This window comes from Apodemus sylvaticus, chromosome 9 (genome assembly GCF_947179515.1).
Source record: "Apodemus sylvaticus chromosome 9, mApoSyl1.1, whole genome shotgun sequence".
Lineage (NCBI taxonomy): Eukaryota > Metazoa > Chordata > Mammalia > Rodentia > Muridae > Apodemus > Apodemus sylvaticus.
The window spans coordinates 76,510,205-76,526,922 of NC_067480.1; the positions used below are offsets into that span (position 1 = coordinate 76,510,205).

Below are 16,718 nucleotides of genomic sequence, written 5' to 3' on the forward strand. Positions count from 1 at the left end.
ATACTAACCAGAGGGCACAGAGACAGTATCCAAATTAATAAAATCAGAAATGAAAAGGGAGACATAACAACAGAAACTGTGGAAATTCAAAAAATCATCAGATCCTACTACAAGAGCTTATACTCAACAAGATTTGAAAACCTGGATGAAATGGACAACTTTCTAGATACATACCAGGTGCCAACGTTAAAGCAGGATCAGATAAATCATCTAAATAGTCCCATAAGTCCTGAGGAAATAGAAACAGTCATTAATAGTCTCCCATCAAAAATAAAAAATAAAATAAAAATAAAAAGCCCAGGACCAGATGGGTTTAGTGGGGAATTCTATCAGATCTTTAAAGAAGAGTTAATCCCGATATTCTTCAAACCTTTCCACAAGGAAAGAAATAGAAACTCAAGAAACACTACCCAACTCATTCTATGAAGCCACAATAATGCTTATACCTAAACCAAACAAAGACCAAACAAGGAAGGAGAACTTCAGACCAATCTGCCTCATGAACATAAATGCAAAAATATTGAACAAAATCCTGGCCAACCGAATCCAAGAATGCATCAGAACTATAATTCACTACGATCAGGTAGGCTTTGTCCCAGGGATGCAGAGATGGTTCAATATATGGAAATCTGTCAATGTAATCCACTACATAAACAAGCTAAAAGAAAAAAAAAAAACATATGGTCATTTCATTAGATGCTGAAAAGGCTTTTGACCAAATCCAGCATCCCTTCATGATAAAAGTCTTGGAGAGATTGGGAATCCAGGGCCCATACCTAAACATAGTGAAAGCAATATACTGCAAACCGGTAGCCAACATCAAGTTAAATGGAGAGCAACTTGAAGCAATCCCACTAAAATCAGGGACCAGATAACACTGCCCACTCTCTTCCTATCTATTCAATATAGTACTTAAAGTCCTAGCCACAGCAATCAGGCAGTAAAAGGAGGTAAAAGGTATATAAATTGGAAAGGAAGAAGGCAAAATATCACTATTTGCAGATGATATGATAGTATACTTAAGCAACCCCAAGACTTCCACCAGAGAACTCCTAAAGCTGATAAACAACTTCAGCAAAGTGGCTGGATATAAAATTAACTCAAGCAAATCAATATCCTTCGTCTACTTAAAGGATAAACAAGAGGAGAAAGAAATTAGGGAAATGACATGCTTCACAATAGTCCCAAATAATAAGTCATACCTAGGTGTGACCCTAACAAAGCAAGTGAAAGATCTATATAACACGAACTTTAAGTCTCTGAAGAAAGAAATCGAAGTAAGTCTCAGAAGGTGGAACGATCTCCCATGTTCATGGATTGGTAGAAGTAATATAGTAAAAATGGCCATCTTGCTGAAAGCAATCTACAGATTCAGTGCAATCCCTATCAAAATCCCAAATCAATTCTTCATAGATATAGAAAGAGCATTCTCAAATTCATCTGGAATAACAAAAAACCCAGGATAGCCAAAACTATTCTCCACAACAAAAGATCTTCTGGGGATATCATCCCTGACCTCATGTTCTACTACAGAGCAGTAGTGATAAAAACTGTTTGGTATTGGTGCAGACAGGCAAGAATATCAATGGAATAGAATTGAACCCACACACATATGGTCACTTGATATTTGACAAAGGAGCTAAAAACATCCAGTGGGAAAAAAGACAGCATTTTTAACAAATGGTGCTAGATCAACTGGAGATCTGCATGCAGAAAAATGCAAATTGACCCATTCTTATTTCCTTGTACAAAGCTCAAGTCCAAGTGGATCAAGTATCTACACATAAAACCAGATACCCTGAAGCTTATAGAGGAGAAAGTGGGGACGAATCTTGAACACATGGGCACAGGGGAAAAATTCCTGAACAGAACACCAATGGCTTATGCTCTAAGAACAAGAATCAACAAATAGGACCTCATAAAACTGCAAAGCTTCTGTAAAACAAAGGACACAGTCACTAGGACAAAACAGCAACCAACAAATTGGGAAAAGATCTTTACCAACCCTACATCCAATAGAGGGCTAATATCCAATGTATACAAAGAACTCAAAAAGTTAGTCTCCAGAGAGTCAATAACCTTATTAAAAAATGGGGTACAGCATTGAATCTGTAGATTCCCTTTGGCAAGATGGCCATTTTAACTATATTAATCCTGCCAATCCACGAGCATGGAAGGTTTTTCCATTTTCTGAGATCTTCTTCGATTTCCTTCTTCAGAGATCTGAAGTTCTTGTCGTATAGGTCTTTCACTTGTTTGGTTAGACTCACCCCAAGATACTTTATGTTGTTTGTAGCTATTGTGAAGGGGGTCATTTCCCTAATTTCTTTCTCAGTCTGCTTATCCTTTGAATATATAAAGGCTATTGATTTGCTTGCGTTGATTTTGTAGCCAGCCACTTTGCTGAAGTTGTTTATCAGCTGTAGGAGTTCTCTAGTAGAGTTTTTAGGGTCACTTAAGTATACGATCATATCTGCAAATAGTGATAATTTGACTTCTTCCTTTCCAATTTGTATCCCTTTGACTTCCTTCTGTTATCTAATTGCTCTAGCTAGGACTTCAAGAACTATATTGAAAAGATATGGAGAAAGGGGGCAGCCTTGTCTAGTCCCTGATTTTAGTGGGATTGCTTCAAGTTTCTCTCCATTTAGTTTGATGTTGGCTACCGGTTTGCTGTATATTGCTTTTACTATGTTTAGATATGGGCCTTGAATTCCTGTCCTTTCCGAGACTTTTAGCATGAAAGGATGCTGAATTTTGTCAAATGCTTCTTCAGCATCTAATGAAATGATCATGTGGTTTTTTTCTTTGAGTTTGTTTATGTAGTGGATAGCATTTATGGATTTCCATATATTGAACCATCCCTGCATCCCTGGGATGAAGCCTACTTGATCATGGATGATCGTTTTGATGTGTTCTTGGATTCGGTGGGCAAGAATTTTATTTAGTATTTTTGCATTGATATTCATAAGAGAAATTGGCCTCAAATTCTCTTTCTTAGTTGGATCTTTGTGTGGTTTTGGTATCAGCTTAATAGTGGCTTCGAAGAAGGAGTTGGGTAGTGTTCCTTCTGTTTCTATTTGGTGGAAGAGTTTGAAGAGTATTGGTGTTAAGTCTTCTTTGAAGGTCTGATAGAATTCTGCACTGAAACCATCTGGTCCTGTGCTTTTTTTTGGTTGGAAGCCTATCTATGACCCCTTCTATTTCTTTAGGGGTTATGGGTCTGTTTAGATGGTCTATTTGTTCCTGGTTTAATTTTGGTAATTGGTATCTGTCTAAGAAAATGTCCATTTCCTCCAGATTTCCAGTTGTGTTGAGTACAGGTTTTTTGTAGTAGGATCTGATGATTTTTTGAATTTCCTCGGTTTCTGTTGTGATATCTCCGTTTTCATTCCTAATTTTGTTAATTTGGATACTTTCTCTGTGCCCTTTGGTTAGTCTGGCTAAGGGTTTATCTATCTTGTTGATTTTTTCAAAGAGCCAGCTTTTGGTCTTGTTGATTCTTTGTATGGTTCTCTTGGTTTCTACTTGATTGATTTCAGCCCTGAGTTTGATGATTTCCTGTCTTCTCCTCCTCCTGGGTGAATTAGCTTCTTGTTCCAGGGTTTTTAGTTGTTCCTTTAATCTTTTAGTGTAAGCTCTCTCGAATTTCTTTTTGAAGGCACTCAAAACTATGCGTTTTCCTCTTAGCACTGCTTTCAATGTGTCTCATAGATTTGTGTATGTTGTGCCTTCATTTTCATTAAATTCTAAGAAATCTTTGATTTCTTTCTTTATTTCTTCCTTGACCAAGGTATCATTGAGTAGAGTATTATTCAGTTTCCATGTGTATGTGGGCTTTCTGTTGTTTTTACTGTTACTAAAGACCACTTTTACTCCATAGTGATCTGATAGGAGGCATGGGATTATTTCAATCTTCTTATATTTGTTGAGGTCTGTCTTGTGACCAACTATATGATCTATTTTGGAGAAGGTACCATGAGGTGCTGAGAAAAAGGTATATTCTTTTGCTTTGGGATAAAAAGTTCTATATATATATATGTTACCTCCAATTGGTTCAAAACTTCAATTAGTTTCATTGTCTCCCTGTTTAGTTTCTGTTTTCCTGATCGGTCCATTGGTGAAAGTGGAGTGTTGGAGTCACCCACAATTATTGTGTTAGGTGCAATGTGTACTTTGAGCTTTAGTAAAGTTTCTTTTATGAATGAGGGCGCCCTTGTATTTGGGGCACAGATGTTCAGGATTGAGAGTTCTTCTTGTTGGATTTTTCCTTTGACCAGCAAGTAGTGACCTTCCATGTCTCTTCTGATGACTTTCGGTTGAAAGTCAATTTTATCTGAAATTAGAATGGCAACTCCGGCTTGTTTCCTGGGACCATTTGCTTGTAGAATTGTCTTCCAGCCTTTTACTCTAAGGTAGTTTTTGTCTTTGACATTGAGGTGTGTTTCCTGTAAGCAGCAAAATGTAGGGTCCTGTTTACGTAACCAGTCTGTTAGTCTATGTCTTTTTATTGGGGAATTGAGTCCATTGATGTTAAGAGATATCAGTGAGTAGTGGTTATTGCTTCCTAACATTTTTGATTTTAATTTTATATGTGTGTGGTTATCCTCTTTGGGTTTGATGAAAGAAGCTTAATATCCTGCTCTTGCCAGGGTATAGTTTCCCTCATTGTACTGGTGCTTTCCCCCTATTAACCTTTGTAGGTTTGTAGAAAGATATTGTGTAAATTTGGTTTTGTCGTGGAATATCTTGGTTTCTCCATCTATAGTAATTGAGAGTTTCGCTGGGTATAGTAGTCTCGGCTGGCATTTGTGTTCTCTTAGAGTCTGCATGAGCTCCGCCCAGGATCTTCTAGCTTTCATGGTCTCTGGTGAGAAATCTGGTGTAATTCTGATAGATCTTCCTTTATATGTTACTTGCCCTTTTTCTCTTACTGCCCTAAGTATTCTTTCTTTGTTTAGTACATTTGGGGTTTTGATTATTATGTGACAGGAGGTATTTCTGTTCTGGTCCAGTCTGTTTGGAGTTCTGTAGGCTTCTTGTATATTCATGGGCATCTCTCTCTTTAGGTTAGGGAAGTTTTCTTCCATAATTTTGTTGAAGATATTTGCTGGCCCTTTAAGTTGTAAATCTTCACTCTCATCAATACCCATGATCCTTAGATTTGGCTTTCTCATTGTGTCCTGGATTTCCTGGATATTTTGGGTTACAAGCTTTTTGCATTTTGCATTTTCTTTAACTGTTGAGTCCATGGTTTCTATGGTATCTTCGGCATCTGAGATTCTTTCTTCTATCTCTTATATTCTGTTGTTGATATTTGCATCTATGGTCCCTGATTTCTTCCCAAGGTTTTCTATCTCCAAAGTTGTCTCCCTTTGTGCTTTCTTAGTTGTTTCTACTTCTGTTTTTAGATCCTGAAAATTTTTGCTCAATTCTGTCATTTGCTTGTTTGTGTTTTCCTCTAATTCTTTAAGCGATTTTTGTGTTTCCTCTTTCATGACTTCTGCCTGTTGATCAAGGTTCTCCTGTATTTCTTTAAGTGATTTTTGCATTTCCTCCTTTTTGGCTTTTGTATTCTCCTGAATTTCTTTCAATGACTTTTGTGTTTCCCTTGTAAGGGCTTCTAATTTTTGATCCATTTTCTCCTGAATTTCTTTAAGTATATCCTTCATGTGTTCCTGTACTAGCATCATGACCAGTGATTTTAAATCCAAATCTTGTTTTTCTGATGTGTTGGGGTATCCAGGACTTGCTAATGTTGGAGAATTGGGTTCAGATGCTGCCATAATGCCTTGGTTTCTGTTAGTAACGTTCCTACGTTTGCCTTTAGCCATCTGGTTCTCCCAGGAGTTAGATGGTCTTATTGTCACTGGCTGAAGCTTCAACCTACTGTGGATCTTTAAGGTTATTTCTGCAACACTGGATGATTGGGTTTCTTCTGGCACAGATTACTGATATGCTGGCTTCCTCTTTTGTGCCTTTGGAGCCCTTCTCAATTTTGCCTCAAGCAATGTTATACTTAGGTTGCCAAGGTCAACCAGGTGTTCTCTGTCTGCTCTATTATGGAGGGAAGAAGTTGTGGTGGGGGTCACTCCCTCTGTTGATTCTCACATAGGACACAGGTCCTGTGATGAACTGGCTTGCAGATGAACCGCCTATGTGCTCAGTTCCTGAGTGCAGGCAGACCCCTGGTGGTTTGCACCACCAGAAATCTAAAGCTCAGGGTGTTACAGTACTTAGTGATCCTTTTGTGTCCCTGCAGACAGCGAGTTTGGCCGCAGGGCTTCTCTCCTTCCACAGCTTCCCGGGCAGGACACGGGCCCGAGCCCTGAGCCCGGCGGGCTGGCAGACAGAAGCTGCCTATGTGCTCAGTTCCTGAGTGCAGGCAGACCCCTGGCAGTTTGCACCACCAAAAATCTAAGGCTCAGGGTGTTACAGTACCTAGAGATACTTTTGTTTCCCTGCAGACAGCGAGTTTGGCCGTGGGGCTTCTCTCCTTCTACAGCTTCCTAGCAAAATGCATTTTTCTTAAGTACTTTCAAGATATATATATATGGAGAGAGAGAGAGAGAGAGAGAGAGAGAGAGAGAGAGAGAGAGAGAGAGAGAGAGAGAGAGAGAGAGAGAGAGAGAAATCCTAGGGCATGGTTAGGAGTAGAGATTCTTGAAGTGTGGTTTCCTTCCCCAGTGTGTGCAGCCTCATTTGAGAACTTCCCACAAAGAGAGGATCCCAGACTTCATCCGTACACACACACACACACACACACACACACACACACACACACACACGTGGAACTGGAATCCTGGAATCTTATTGGCTAGGCACAACCATCTGCATTTTTAACACACCATGGTTATTCTGATACATGTTCAAGTTTAGGCACCACAACCATGGAATAAATGCCCAATCAGAGTAGAGTGCCAGGGATAGCTTTCCATTTTGGATGGCTTCTTTGGTGAAGATGGCAACACCCGTGGGTGGGGGTGGGGCCATCCAATACCTGCTGACTTCATGTCACTAGCATGGCAACACTCATGGGAAGGACTGCATCTGACACCTGCCGACTTCATGACACAAGCTCAAAGTGGCAGAAATGACAAGTGCCAAGTCTAATGGACATCAAGGCTAATGTAGCAACCACAAATTTTCAAGCTACTCTGACTCAGCGTTATCCATGCATGTGTGTAATTAAACATGGGCTTGCAAGGATTAAAACTAATAAGCAAACCCCTTAAGTATTCTTTGATTCATTTAAGAAATCAATAAAAAGACTGAGGTATGTGGAATAGAGGTATACCAATTGAGCTGTTACCCTAAACACACATGGTCCATCACAGGACTACAGATCTGAGAAAGAAATTAGGGAAATGACCCCCTTCACAATAGCTGCAAACAACATAAAGTATCTTGGGGTGACTCTAAACAAACAAGTGAAAGACCTATAATGACAAGAACTTCAGATCTCTGAAGAAGGAAATCGAAGAAGATCTCAGAAAATGGAAAAACCTTCCATGCTTGTGGATTGGCAGGATTAATATAGTTAAAATGGCCATTTTGCCAAAGGCAATCTACAGATTCAATGCTATTCCCATAAAAATCCCAACCCAGTTCTTCATAGAGCTAGAAAGAGCAATTCTCAAATTCATCTGGAATAACAAAAAACCCAGGATAGCTAAAACTATTCTCAACAGTAAAAGAACTTCAGTGGGATTCAATATCCCAGACTTTAAACTCTACTACAGAGCAATAGTGATAAAAACTGCATGGTATTGGTACAATATCAGGCAAGCAGATCAATGGAATAGGATTGAAGACCCAGAAATGAACCAACACACCTATGGTCACTTGGTCTTCGACAAAGGGGCTGAAAGCATCCAATGGAAAAAAGATAGTCTTTTCAACAAATGGTGCTGGTTCAATTGGAGGTCAGCATGCAGAAGAATGCGCATTGATCCATTCTTATCTCAACTCCAAATGGATCAAGGACCTCCACATAAAGCCTGACACACTGAAACTAATTGAAAAAAAACTGGGGAAGACCCTGGAGGACATGGGCACAGGGGAAAAGTTCCTGAATAGAACACCAATAGCTTATGCTCTAAGATCAAGAATTGACAAATGGGACCTCATAAAACTACAAAGTTTCTGTAAGGCAAAGGACACCGTCAAAAGGACAAAACGTCAACCAACAGACTGGGAAAGAATCTTCACCCACCCTAAATCCGACAGAGGGCTAATATCTAATATATACAAAGAACTCAAGAAAGTAGAACCCAGAGATCCAAATAACCCCATTAAAAAGTGGGGTACAGAGCTAAACAAAGAATTTTCACATGAAGAACTTCGGAGAGCTGAGACACACCTTAAGAAATGTTCAACATCATTAATCATTAGGGAAATGCAAATCAAAACAACCCTGAGATTTCACCTCACACCAGTCAGAATGGCTAAGGTCAAAAACTCAGGAGACAGCAGGTGTTGGCGAGGATATGGAGAAAGAGGAACACTCCTCCACTGCTGGTGGGATTGCAAGATGGTGCAACCACTTTGGAAATCAGTCTGGCAGTTCCTCAGAAAACTGGGCATGTCACTTCCTGAGGACCCTGTTATACCACTACTGGGCATATATCCAGAGGATTCTTCAGCATGCAATAAGGACACATGCTCCACTATGTTCATAGCAGCCCTATTTGTAGTAGCCAGAAGCTGGAAAGAACCTAGATGTCCTTCAATGGAGGAATGGATACAAAAAATGTGGTATATTTATACAATGGAGTACTATTCAGCCATTAGAAACAATGAATTCATGAAATTCTTAGACAAATGGATGGAGCTGGAGAACATCATACTAAGTGAGGTAAACCAGTCTCAAAAGATCAATCATGGTATGCACTCACTGATAAGTGGATATTAGCCTAGAAACTTTGAATACCCAGGACATAATCCACAAATTAAATGATGTCCAAAAAGAATGGAGGAATGGGCCCTGGTTCTGGAAAGACTCAGTGCAAGAGTATAGGGGAATTCCAGAACAGGGAAGTGGAAGGGGTAGATGGAAGAATAGGGGGACAGAAGAGGGCTTATGGGACTTGCGGCGAGTGGGGACCCAGAAAAGGGGAAATCATTTGCAATGTAAATAAAAATAAATAAAAAAAATGGGGTACAGAACTAAACGGAATTCTCAACTGCGGAAACTCAAATGGCTCTAAAGCACCTAATATCATCTAAAGTTGACTTTCAACCAAAAGTCATCACAAAAGATAAGGAAGGACACTTCATACTCATCAAAGGAAAAATCTACCAAGAATTCTCAATTCTGAACATCCAATGTTGGAGCTAAAGAAAGGACCAAAGGAGCTGAAGGAGCTTGCAGCCCCATAGGAGGAACAACAATATAAAGGAACGAGTTACCCCCAGAGCTCCCAGGGACTAAACCACCAACCAAAAAGTACACATGGAGGGACCTGTGGCTCCAGCTGCATGTGTAGCAGAGGACGGCCTTGTTGTACATCAAAGGGAGGAAAGGCCCTTGGTCTTGAGAAGGCTAGATGCCCCAGTATAGGGAAATGCCAGGACAGGGAAGCAGGAGTGGGTGGGTTTGTGAACAGGGGGAGGGGAAGGCATAGGGGATTTTCAGAACAGAAACCAGGAAAGGGAATAACATTTGAAATGTAAATAAAGAAAATATTTAATAATAATTTAAAAAACAGTTAAAAGGGAAAAAATGGTCCCTAGTCTCTCAAACCAGGGTTCTCAAGTCTCCTAAAATCCAAAACCTATTCATGAAGTTCTAGAAATCCTAAAATTAATCTTAAAATCCTAAAATTAGTTGTTCTTTTTGTCATTTGAATTCATTAATTATGAGAAAGGAGACAATCATTCTGAGGAACATATAAGTTCTTTAAACCACAGTAGTAGTTCCTTGACTTCTGCTTAGTGGTCACTCAAGCAAAGAAAGGGAGAAGAGTTCAGTGCATGACAAAGACCATGTCTACCTAAGAGAAAGGCCAGCTTTAGTGACAAAGAAAAGTTGAAAAGCTAAGGTCCTACTTTCCATTATATAGAAGTATCAAATAAGGAGTGGGCTGGGGGAGTGTGTTACTCTGGCATGAGCCTGCATGCTAAGTTCAAAATGTAAACAACATTAGAAACAAAGAAAAAATATTTCTCTTCTAGTATCTATTTATTGTGTAAAGTTTGAATTGTGCATAATGCACAGGTGCTTTAAATTCTTTTCTACCATCTGAGACCTCAGCGTGCCAGGGCAGAGATGCAGATGTCACTTTTGGGACTTGGGTTTATTCAGTATGTTACAGGAGCTGGCAGGGGCTCAGAATTTTTTCTCTTCGTAGTTGCCCAATTAATGTTGGTTTTACTTTCTTGTTTTTACTCTTTTTTTTTTTTTACCTAAACATGTATTAAATTTGGTCTAAGATTTTTGACATTCACTATTCATAATATGCCCATATTCTCTTTCTAATATATTTTATCAAAATATATAAGTACTACTAGTATAGGCAAGAGATCATTTTAATCTTGGTGCTGAGCTAATAGCCTAACATACCAAAGTAGAAAATTTTATGTCCCTTATCTTCTTAAATGAAAATCTATTAACTTGACAGATGCATTATATTTATAACTTTTAGATTTTCAAATACCTAGATTTTAAAAACCTAGATTTTGTTTTTCAAAATCTGATGTCTTATAAATTTATTTTGTAGTAGGCATTTGAAATCAGCTCACAGTATAAACTGTTTTTATTTGCTTGTTGGTTGATTTACAAAAACAACAATACCTTATTTGGAGAAGGTATGGCTTGATGTACTAGCCAGCATATATTTTACTAAGATAGCAAAATGACTGTTGTGCTCAATCCTAAGTAATGTATGAGATTCAGAAATAAGGTACAAAGTCGATGAGTTTACAGTTATGTCCAGACAATAGTATCTGGTGTGTGTGTGTGTGTGTGTGTGTGTGTGTGTGTGTGTGTGTGTGTTAAACAGAACTGTATATGAGTACGTAGTGTTCTATATCTGCCTTTAAGGTCCCTGTCTCTGTATTTAATGATGGGGCAATGTGTGCTAGTAAGAGACAGAATGGTAAGACCTTCTGTGAACCCTCTAGCAATCAGTGAATATCAGACCAAAGAATTCTCCAGCCTTAATTACAGGCAAAAGAAAAGGCACAATTAGCATTTTAATATAGAAATATCTTATGCTTTAGGAGAATTATGATAAATCTAATGTTGCGTAGCGAACCAAGGAGGGGATATTACAACAAACTGTCTCCTTAGGAATATTTGTTTAAATAAAAGCAACAATACTTCATCCTTATCTCTTTTGGATAATGATCACCATTTCAGGCTGTTCTTAGTTCCAGCTTTGAAATACCTTTAGGTTTGTTTTGTTTAGCTTGTTTGTAATTGGTAGTGTTTGTTTCTGTAAAACTGCAGGAGGAAGCTGTTCTCTTGGCACTGAGAGGGTGATTGTTTTGAGAGGGTGATTGCTTTGCACCCTCCACTTGCTCTTGCTGTGGTGTCTGACTTGGATGTGGTAAGGTTGTGTCAGTCACAGCATAGGAAACGTACTCCTGCCACGGCTGAGGCTTTCCCACCTGCTCTCCTAAACACCTGCAGCATGTTTGTCTAACCCTGGAAGTCTTTGCGTTTAGGGTCCTGAGAAATTCCCCTAGAGCTTTATGCTTATAAACAGCTGAGCAATGCATTTTTTAACGATGGTTGCCTTTTCTCTAACATTGAAGCAGTAATATGTTCACTAAAATTAAGGTATTGTTCATCAAAGAAAAACATTGCACATATTTTTACAGTGCTGATTCTCCTTCCCAGCCTTATTTTTTCCCTTCAATAACCTGGCTTGCTATAAAGATTAAATATTGGTAACAAGATATTAGGAGAAAGAAAATTGAGTAATTAATTTGTCAAGTATTTTCTTCATGTCAGACACAAATTATGTTACAAACATAAAATTCTTTATTTGTTGATTATTATAGGAACTATATCAGTTTGTTTTTTTATTAAAGTCATGGCCAATAAACTATAAAATGGCAGTACTTTGGACATACGTTAGGTAACCAACTATGATGATTAAAAACTCAAATGTTAACAAATACTGAATAGTATGATTTTATATCATTTTAAACATTTATAAATATATTCTATCTAATAATAAGACATTCTTTTTCCTCTGCATACAAAATCTATTATGCTTGCTACATCTTCTTTGTGTGTGTGTGTGTGTGTGTGTGTGTGTGTGTGTGTGTGTGTGTAAAATGTTCCACAGAACCTCATGTAAGCTTATATGTGATTATTAGAAGTATAAGACATCACTTTTTCTACCTACTAAGCGTCAGAGATTTTAGGTTGCCATACTACCATATCTGCTTTCTAGGTCAAAGTCTGTTAGGTATGTCGGTGCCCAGGGGTGTCACATGTCACCCATCTCACTGAAATGTTATCAAGTTCCTGACACCTTATTTTCACTGTGTTGTTGAGTCTCTGCCATAATTTCACAGGTGGTGAAACTAGACCAAGGATATGTATGACAAACTCATCAGATGATAAGGAGTAGACAGGGGTCTGAGTCCATGCATCACTGTTGCATGACCTCTAGTGTTTCTGTCCTCAATTATGAACCTTAAAGTAGGCATAAGGTTCATAAGGTACAAAGGACATTAAGACTAGTATCGATGAAATTGGTCCCTTTGTTCTTTGTTCTTCTCGTGTGTCCTCTGAAAGATTCTCTGCTCTTCAAAAGTCAATGAGCATTTCAGCGTTTCCTTCTGGAGTTTCAGAGATGATTTAGAAAGAGATAGTCATCTTCAGATGAGGGATAAGATGAGGATGTCAGAACAGACCATACTATCCGTTATGACCTTTTCTTGCATGAATTTGCTATTTATCAGGTTCAGAATAAGAAATATTGTGTATCCCAGTGGCTTATGTTCTAAGAACAAGAATCGACAAATGGGACCTCATAAAACTGCAAAGTTTCTGTAAAGCAAAGAACACAGTCAATAGGACAAAACTACAACCAATAAATTGGGAAAAGATCTTTACCAACCCTATATCCGATAGAGGGCTAATATCCTATGTATACAAAGAACTCAAGAAATTAGTCTCCAAAGAGTCAAATAACCCTATTAAAAAATGGGGTACAGACCTAAACAGGGAATTCTCAACTGAGGAATCTCAAATGGCCCCAAGCACCTAAAGAAATGTTCAGCATCCTTAGTTATCAGGGAAATGGAAATCAAAACAACACTGAGATTCTACCTTACACCAGTCAGAATGGCTAAGATGAAAAACTCAGGGGACAGTAGTTGCTGGAGAAGATGTGGCGGGAAAGGAACACTTCTCCATTATTGGTGGGATTGCAAGCTGGTAAAACCACTCTGGAAATCAGTTTGGAAGTTCCTCAAAAAATTAGACATAGTACTACCAGCGGACCCAGCTATACCACTCATGGGCATATACCCAGAAGATGCCCCTACATGTAATAAGGACACATGCTCCACTATGTTCATAGCTGCCTTATTTATAATAGCCAGAAGCTGAAAAGAACCCAGTCTGTCCCTCAACTGAGGAATGGATACAGAAACTGTAGTATATATACACAATGGAGTACTATTCAGCTATTAAAAACAATGAATTCATGGAATTCTTAGGCAAATAGATGGAACTAGAAAGTGTCATCCTGAGCAAGGCAACCCAATCACCAAAGAACACACATGGTATTCACTCACTAATAAGTGGATGTTAACCCAAAACTCAAAATAAACAAGTTACAATTCACCAAGCTCAAGAAGGAGGAGGACTTAAGTGAGGGTGCTTCAGTTCCTCTAAGAAAGGGAACAAAATAGTCACAGGAGCAATAAGGGAGACAGTGTATAGAGCAGAGACCACCCAGAGACTGCCCTACCTGGGGATTCATCCTATAAACAGTCAACAAACCCTGACACTACTGTGGATAAAAAGAAGTGTACACCAAAAGGAACATTCCATGGTTGTCTCCGGAGGGGCCCTGCCAGAGCCTTACAAATACAGAGGCAGATGCTAGCAGCCAACTATTGGACTGGGCATGGGGTGACTGCTCAGCGTGCAAAATCATATTCTTAAGACAGTTCCCTTGGCTGGATTTACATAAAGGAAAAAGTAAGTAACTTTCATAGTGAAGACCTGAGAAGTGAAGAAAGCTAACTGTAACTGGTTGAGGATTTTATCTTTAAAATTGATTTTATAATTAAGCTGTTGTGGAAGTTGTTTTGGGAACGTGGGAAAATAACAAAAGAATGTTGGAAAGCCAGCAACCACTCCATGGTTTAGCTTGACTTCAATAAACTTTGGTTTGAAAGTAATTAGTAGTCTGAACATTGGACTGTGAAAATAGCTTTTAAATGACATAGTATTAGAGGTGTACCATGAGAAATTGTAGCTCTCATGGGGTCTGGTCTTCCTCATATACACTTTTATGTAAGTAAAAGTCTAGTGCCTTATATTATAAAGAAAAGTTACACATCTTAAAGATTGTAAAGAAGAACTACTGGTTTTATACATTATATTTGGAAGAAATTCTTTAAAGTAGGGAAAGTATCTCTTTAATTTTAAGTTAGAACACTGAGGAAAGAATTTTTTTATGTTGGAACATATTCTTACACACATGTGTGAATATATTTATGCTTAATAATAATTCGAATCAATTACTTAGTTTTAATTTGGTTTTTAGCACATTTTGATAGGTATTGAAATATTTATTGTGTGAAAACCTTTTTTACGTTACATTGAAGCCTTTTCCTGCTTCAGTCTCCTCCCATATTCCCTCCTTCTACTCTCTTAAATTCATAACCTCACTTCTCTAATTCAGTGGTTCTCAGCCTATAGGATGAGATACTTTGGAGTCAGATATCAGATATTCACATTACTATTCATAACAGTAGAAAAATTACTATGGACCAAAATAATCTTTTGGTCGGAGGGGGGGGTCACTACAACATGAGGAACTGTAGTTAAGTGTTGAAACATTAGGAAGGTTGTAAATCACTGCTTTAATTGCTGTGTGTGTGTGTGTGTGTGTGTGTGTGTGTGTGTGTGTGTGTGTGTGTAAATGTGACTGTTAGATAATTTGTACTTATCAGTGAAGTTTTGCTTTTGTGGGTCACATTATATTTTTCTCTTGTCCAGATTATATATGTGTGTATTTATGTTTTAAAGATATACCATCTTAGTAGGAGACCTTTCACATAACTTCAAACAATAATTCCCTTTTTATTTTCTTACTTTTGCTGAAGTAGTTATTCAATATCATATTTCTTTTTGGTTTTTTGTTTTGTTTTGTTTTTGTATTTTTACTTTTTGTGTTGTTTCCAGTACTGCGGTACTTTAAACTATCTCCCTTTGATTCTAGCAATCTCCTAGGAATTCAAATAGGTCTCAGTGAGGAGAGTATTGAGCCTATTCATGTGCTCAAGTCAGATCATTGTTCCTAATAATGGCTTTAAGTGCCTAGATAGAGCAGCACTTCATGTCTTGAATTGCTTGTCATTTCTTTATAAAGATCTTTCAGGGACTGTTCCCTGGGATTGCTCTTTTATTATTTTCTAACAAAAAGTAACATGATACTTTATTAGTTTGTTGAAAGTCAGAAAAGAAACCTCTTTTATATTAGCAAAAACAAAATGCTTTTCCAGGTTCAGAGAATAAAGAACAGAATCAGTCATGAATTGTAGTTTTGTAGGTGTTAATTTTTAAAATAGATGATGAGCAGACTGTGATCTGGAATGTATCCTGCCAGTGGCTTTAACCTCTATTTATTTTTCCATTATACTTGGATCTAGGTTGTCATCAGCTACTATGAGTAACCTATATAATTCATAGAGAGAGAAAAGTTGCAGTTAGACTTAATAGTATGGTAGTCATGGAAGCATCCGTTATCTTCATCAAGGCAATTCAGATTTGATTATTACAGATCTGTGCTGAATACCAAACCAATGGAACAGTAGCTGTAGTTAAATCAGGGGATTGTCATTTCTGTCAGATGATTAGGGCTGGCTTGGAAGAGCTATGAACAGGCTGCGTTGTGTAAATACTCTCCTTTTAGTAAAAAGAGAGAAGGTCTTTCATGGCCATTAAGACAGAGCTTATTAGCTTGATGAATTTCAAACTATTTAACCTTAATTATATTTCCTCTATATCCCACACCAGCATTCAAGCATATCAGTGCCTTGAGATGATATCCCCAATGGTTGGTATCTAAGCATATCCATGGTTTTCTATTAAGATAAAATTCAGCCATTCTAAGTAGATATTACAGAGAACAGTGCATGCTCTGGTCTAAAGACCTAGTTGTTACCTAAATTAAATGCCTAGGTGGATATTAGAAAACATTCAGAAGTTTATAAAATATTTTAGTGGGAATGTATGTAATTTAATATGTTAGAGATTATAATATACAATTAAATTATGGTGTAAATGTTAATGATTTTGTAAAGTGTAAGTATATTTAATTTTTATTAGTCTGTGAGGAGATTAGCACATTAAATAATTAGTACAATTTAAAGAGTAACTGCACGCTTAAATGAACACACCCAACTTAATGGTTTGAGGACATTTCTGCCATACTATAAATAATATTAAATGACAGACAGGGCAGAGTTGCCACTTTTGTAGAAATGTGTATTGGTCCTTTTTCATTGGTCAGTTTGAT

At 37.9% G+C, this 16,718-nt stretch overlaps 1 protein-coding gene across 1 annotated transcript in view; it reads left to right on the top strand.

Moving 5' to 3' along the window:
- Nucleotides 1–16,718, top strand: part of Tbc1d5 (TBC1 domain family member 5) — a 533,074-nt gene that overhangs the window by 418,824 nt on the left and 97,532 nt on the right. The window lies entirely within an intron of this gene.